We start from the raw sequence: 6601 nt of genomic DNA, 5'->3' as shown, positions 1-6601 counted from the left end.
CCAGTGGTGTAGTGGTTAAGGCAGCTGAATTTCACATGGATGATTATGTGGAGCCAGTGGCTTGGAAAAATACACCAGGTATGTATGTGTGCTCAAAATCCCATTTGGAAGCAAATGGATGGTGGCCTGGCCATCATCCCTCTGGAGTGCTTTCTTATTCCCTTCTCCCACCCCTCTCTCTAGTGAACTCATACACCCTATAGCAATTTTTTCTAAGTACTGTATTTCAAATTATAATTGACATTCTAAATATCAATATTTTAACCTGTAACATAAACATTGTATATAAATAATACAAATCAAAGGTTACTAAATGGAGAAGTTTCAAGAAAAATTAAAACTTTTAGATCACAAGAGTTCATGTAAAAGGGTAATTCTGTACTTGGGACCTGGGAGCCACTTTGGAACTTTTGGACTCCAACACCCACCATCCCAGCAGCCTAGGCTTGCCCTGTCCATCTGCCCATCCACCAGAAATCCTGAGGACAGTCAAGGCAGGCATTTAGGGTGATTCCTTGCTCGGGGCCTGGGAGCCACTTTGGAACTTTTGGACACCATAGCCTACCATCTCAGCAGCCTGGGCTTACCCCACCCACTGAGATTCTTGAGGCTGGTCTGGGTATGCCATTAGGGTGAGTCTGTGCTCAGGGCCTGGGAGTCACTGTAACTTTTGGTATGCAAACCTGCAAAGTGCAGTGTGCAACTGTTCAAGTTATATCTACTTAGCTTGCTACCACCTCATAAAGAACTTAAGGTTTTATAGAGGAGCCAAGCACCTGAAGTTACCCATAACTAATCAGAGCAGTGAGACAGCCCTCCTATAAGAATACACCTCAGAACTAAGGGTGAAATTTACCCCAATAAATAAAAAAAGTGAATACTGCATCAGGTAACTATAAACCAGCACAGATCTTAAAGAAACATGAGAAAACAAGGTAGTGTTCACCAGGTGAGGGTAGTAGCTCCTCACCAAAAATGGACAGCATTGAGATTTAGATAGACATGTCAGAAAAAGGATTCTGAATATTCATAGTGAGAATATTCCATGAGATGCAAGAGAAAACAAGTAATCAGTTTCAGGAAATAAGAAAATCATTTCAGGACATGAAAGATGACTTTGATAAATGAATAGACACCCTTAAAAAGAATCAAACCGAACTTCTGGAAAAGAAGAACACAATATAAGAAATCAAAATCTCCCTAGAAAGCATTAACAGTGGGGCTAGCAGGTGATGTGGTGGTTAAGAGCACTAGACTCTCACATGGCAGGTCTCAGTTCAAGTCTCGGATATGGCAGCTTGCTTTCTAATTTTCCCTCTCTCACTCTGTCCCTCTCAGGTCAAATGAAAAAATAAATATATAAATAAATAGAGTTAAATAAAAATAACTCTTAAAAAAAGAAATTAAGGAAGAAATCATTACCAGAAGATTGGACCATGAAGAAGAAAGAATTTCTGGCCTCGAGGACGAAGTCTCCAATATAGACCAAATCACCAAAAAGAAGAAAAAAACAACCCTCCCCCCCCAAAACGAGGACAACATATGGGAAATTCTAGACACCATGAAATACCCCAAATATCCATATAATGGGTATTCCAGAAGGTGAAGAGTCTGCTAAAGGCTTGGAAAACCTCTTTCATGAAATACTATCTAAAATTTTCCAAATAAAGAGAAACATGGAGAAATTCAGACATAAGGAATAAGAAGGACCCCAAATGGAATCAACACCAAAAGATCGGACCCTCACAGCCCAGTACATCATAGCCAGATTGAAACAAAGACAATATTGTAAAAATGGCAAGGGAAAAATGTTGTTACATATAAAGGCGATCACATTAGGCTGATGTCAGACCTCTCAAATGAAATAATGCAGGCAGGGAAGAAATGAGAAGATGTGTTCAAAACATTAAAAGGAAAACAATTTCAACTAACAGTACTATATCCAGCAAGATTGTCCTTCAAATGGGAAGAACAAAGAGAAGTATTCTCACATAAACAAAAACTGAAAGAATTCACCATTAATAGAACAGCTCTACAGGAAGCACTGAGGGGAGTGCTGTATCAGGACAACTAAAGGAGACAAACAGAAATAGGAGAATAAAAAAACAACTGAGAAAATGGCTAACAAAATGAAAGGGATAAATCTGCAAATATCAATAATAACATCAAATGTTAATAGATTAAAATCTCCCATTAAAAGACACAGACTGGCTGAATGGATACAAAAACATAAGCCATATATATGCTATTACAAGAAACATATCTCACTGATCAGGACATATATATAGACTGAAACAGAAGGGCTGGAAAAAGATATTCCATGCCAATGTAAACCAAGAAAAGGCTGGAGTAGCGATACCTATATCAGACAAAATATACTTTAAAATGAAAGATGTAAAAAGACAAAGGACATTATATAATACTAAAAAGACTTGTTCATAGTGTAATAGTTACATCATTGAACTCCCGCGTGGCTGACTACGGTTCAAGTCCTGAACCCAGCTGCTTAAAACAACTCCAGGCATCTTTGCGTGTGTGGCCAAGATCCTGAGAGGAGAAGGGATTGTGGCATGGCTATTCCCCTTGAGGGTGGGGGTGTTTTCTCGTTTTCTGTCTCTCTGTCTATCTCTGTCTTTCTGGCAAGTGCACGTACCCTATAGCAAAACCCTCTCCATAAAAATAAAAATAAATAAATAAATAAATAAAAAGACTTGTTCACCAAGAATATATAACACTTGTAAATACCTATGCACCCAATACTGAATACCCATATATATCAAAGACAGACTGTTAGATTTCAAGGAAGAGATAGACTGCAACACAATAATTATAGATAATCTCACCACCCCCACTGACTCCTCTGAACAGATTATCTAAACAAAAAATAAATAAAGACATACACAATCTAAATAATACCATATATAAAATGGACTTGACAGACATCTATAGAGTAGTAGTTCATCCCCCTACCACAAAAATATACATTTTTCTCACCCCCACATAGAATATAGTCAAAGATCGACCACATGATAGGGCACAAAATGACCCTTTACCAACTAAAAGGTATAAAAACTATACCTATAATCATTTCTGACCACAATTGTATCAAACTTGGAATCAATTAAAGAAAGAGCCCATGAAAACTCACAAATACGTGGAAGTTAAACAACCTATTCCTAAGTGACTTTACCACTACAGAAGAAAATAAGACTGAAATCAAAAGGTTCATAGAAACCAATGATAATGAATAAATGAAACCAAAAGCTGGCTCTTTGAGAAGATTAAAATTGACACACCACTAGCTAGATTAATCAAGAAGAACATAGAAAGGAACCAGATAAATCAAATCAGCAAGGAAAGATGTATTATCATAATGGCTATAACAGAAATATATAATATCATAATAGAGTACTATGAGCAACTATATGTCAACAAACAAGAAAATATAGATGAGATGGATAGATTTCTCGACATGTATAACTTACCCAGACTGAACCAAGAAGAAAAAAAAAGGGGTCTAAATAGACCCATAAAAAGCATGTGATTGAATCAATAATAATCTTTCAACTAGGAAGAGCCCAGGTCTCGATGGCTTTATTTCTGAATTCTACAAAACTTTGAAAGAACTAACCACAATTCTTCTTTTTATTTCTAAAATTCAAAATGAAACCCTTCAGAATTCACTCTATTATCCATCATCTTAGTTCCAAAACCAGACAAGGACATGACAAAAAAAGAAAACTTCAGGCCCATATCCCTGATGAATATGGATGCAAAATTTCTCCACAAGATACTAGCAAATTGTATTCAACATACTAAAAAGATTATACAACATGACCAAGTAGATTTATTCCAGGGATGCAAAGAGGGTTCAACATATGCAAAACAATAAATGTAATACATTACATTAACAAAAGGAAAGATTAAAAACCATATGATCACATCAATCTGAGCAAAGTCAACACAGAGGGGACATTCCATAACACAGTAAAATTCAGCTATGAAAAATCCAGAGCTGGGACCAGCAGTTAGCGTAATGGTTATGTCGCTGGACTCCCACATAGTCGACCACGGTTCGAGTCCCGGACCCGGTGGCTTAAACTTGCACAGGTGTGCCCAAGATCCCAGAAGAGAATGGAGGAGAAGGGATTGGGGTGTGGCCACCCCCCCGGGGGGTGATTTCCTGCTTTCTGTCTCTCTGTCTCTCTCTGTCTGTCTGGCGAGCGCATGCGCCCTATAGCGAAAACCTCTCAAAAAAAAAAATAATAATCCAGAGCTAACATCATACTGAATGGGGATAAGCTGAAAGCCTTTCCACTAAAAACTGCAACAAGACAAGGCTGCCTACTTTCTCCACTCCTTGTTAACATAGTACTGGAATTTCTAGTCAATACAATTAGAAAAGAGAGTCAAATAAAAACCATCCAAATAGAAATAGAAGAATTAAAATGAACTTTATTTGCAAATGATATACTATACATAGAAAATCTAAAAGAATCAATGAAAAACCTGGAAGTGATAAATGAATATAGAAAAGTGGCAGGATACAAAATCAACGTACAAAAATCTATACAATTTTTATACAACAATGGACAAACTGAGACAGAATTGAAGAAAGAAACTCCATTTACGAAAACCACAAAATCAAAAAGATACCTAGAAATAAACCTTACCAAAGACATCAAAGATCTCCATAAGGAAAACTATGAACCATTAGAAAAAGAAATAAAAAATGATACAAAAAGTGGAAAACCATCCCATGGTCCTGGATTGGAAGAATTAATATAATCAAGAAGACAATCCTACCCAAATTAATCTACAAATTCAATGTAATACCAAACAAACTACCAGAGGCATTCCTCACAAAAATAGAAAAAAAAATCATGAAATTTGTCCGAAAGCATAAAAAGCCCCATATCATCAAACCAATACTGTGGAAGGGAAAAAGTAGGAGGCATCTCACTTCCTGACCTCAAAACATGCTAAAAGCTGTAACCATTAAAACAGCACAGTATTCACACAAAAACAGACAGGTAGACCAATGGAACAGAACTGAGAACCCCCAAATAAATCTCCAAACATACAGTGAACTGATTCTTGACAAAGTGTACAAGATAATTCAGTGGGAAAAAGAAAATCTCTTAGCAAATGGCACTGGGAGATCTGGCTATCCACCTGCAGAAGAATGAAACTAGATCCTTATATCTGACCACTAATAAAAATTAACTCAAAATGGATTGAGGATCTAAACATAAAACCTCAAACTATAAAAATACTGGTGTAAAACACAGGAAAAACTCTTGGGAGACCTTGTAGTAGGCAAAGACTTCTTAAAGAAGACCTCCAAAGCATAGGTAATCGTTTCCAAAAATAGACAAATAAGGTCCAAAAGCATATGAAAACATGCTCAACATCTCTTATCATAAGGGAAATGCAAATCAAAACCAGAGTGAGATACCATTTAACCCCAGTCAGAATGGCAAAGATTAAAAAACAAAAAATGATAACTGCTGGCAAGACTGTGGTGAAAAGGGAACTCTCCTACACTATTGGTGGGAATGTAAATTAGTACAACCACTTTGGAGAACGATATGGAGATTCCTTAGAAACCTACAAATAGAACTACCATTTGATCCAGTAACTCCTTTTAGGTATTTACCCAAAGGATAGAAAAATCCTCAGTCAGAAAAACACTTGCACATCCGTGTTTATTGCAGCATTATTATTGCTAGGACAAGGAATAAACATAGAAGTGTGGCATATGTACTGTATGGAATATTAATCAGCCATAAAAAAGTGAACTCCTGACATTTGACATAAAGTGAACAAATATGTAAGATTTAAGGCTAAGTGAAGCAAGTCAGACTATGAAAGACAGACTTTATATATCCCCACTCAATATATACTGATTATCTGCACTCTATGGCAGAAACTTAAATAAATAAAATAATGACAATGAATAAAATTACAATAAAATTTTAAAAATAAGATTAAAATAAAAGATTAAAATAAAGACAATTATTTCCATGACTTCACAAACTAATCATTCAATGTCAGTTGAGGATCTACTATAATGAAACACTGTACAAATCCTACAAAACATACAAATATTACTAAAATTCAGTAACCATCCACAAAAAATATGTAATTGAGCAGAGCTGTTAAGCTAGTGTGTGTATGTATGTGTATGTGTGTATATATGTATATACACATACACATATATATATATATATATATATTATTTTTTAAAGAGATTTTTGCTACAAGGTGTGTGTACTCAGCAGAGAGACAGAGATATAGAGAGACAGAAAGTGAGAAATCACCCCCTGTGGGGATGGTCACGCTGTAATCCATTCTCCATTCTCCCCTAGGTATTTTGGGCATGCATATATATGGACCCAACATGAGTTTTAGACTGTCAGGTTCAGGACACGAATCACAGTCAACTCTGCACGAGTCCAGCGACATAACCATTATGCCATCTGCCAGTCCCAATAGTGTATATATTATTATACTAGAATTAAGAATATAAATTTCCAAAGATTAACTGAAGCCAATGATCTTGACATCCTAAGAAAAGAAGGTTATAACAGGTCATAAT

The 6601-nt window shown here is 36.1% G+C and overlaps 1 protein-coding gene across 1 annotated transcript in view; it reads right to left on the bottom strand.

The window, feature by feature from the left end:
* Nucleotides 1–6601, bottom strand: part of BRWD3 (bromodomain and WD repeat domain containing 3) — a gene marked incomplete at its 5' end in the record, with an annotated part of 164543 nt that overhangs the window by 27631 nt on the left and 130311 nt on the right.

Source organism: Tupaia chinensis, unplaced genomic scaffold (assembly GCF_000334495.1).
Source record: "Tupaia chinensis unplaced genomic scaffold, TupChi_1.0 Scaffold138416_1, whole genome shotgun sequence".
NCBI classification, from domain to species: Eukaryota; Metazoa; Chordata; class Mammalia; order Scandentia; family Tupaiidae; genus Tupaia; species Tupaia belangeri.
This window is presented reverse-complemented; position numbering and strand designations above follow the sequence as displayed.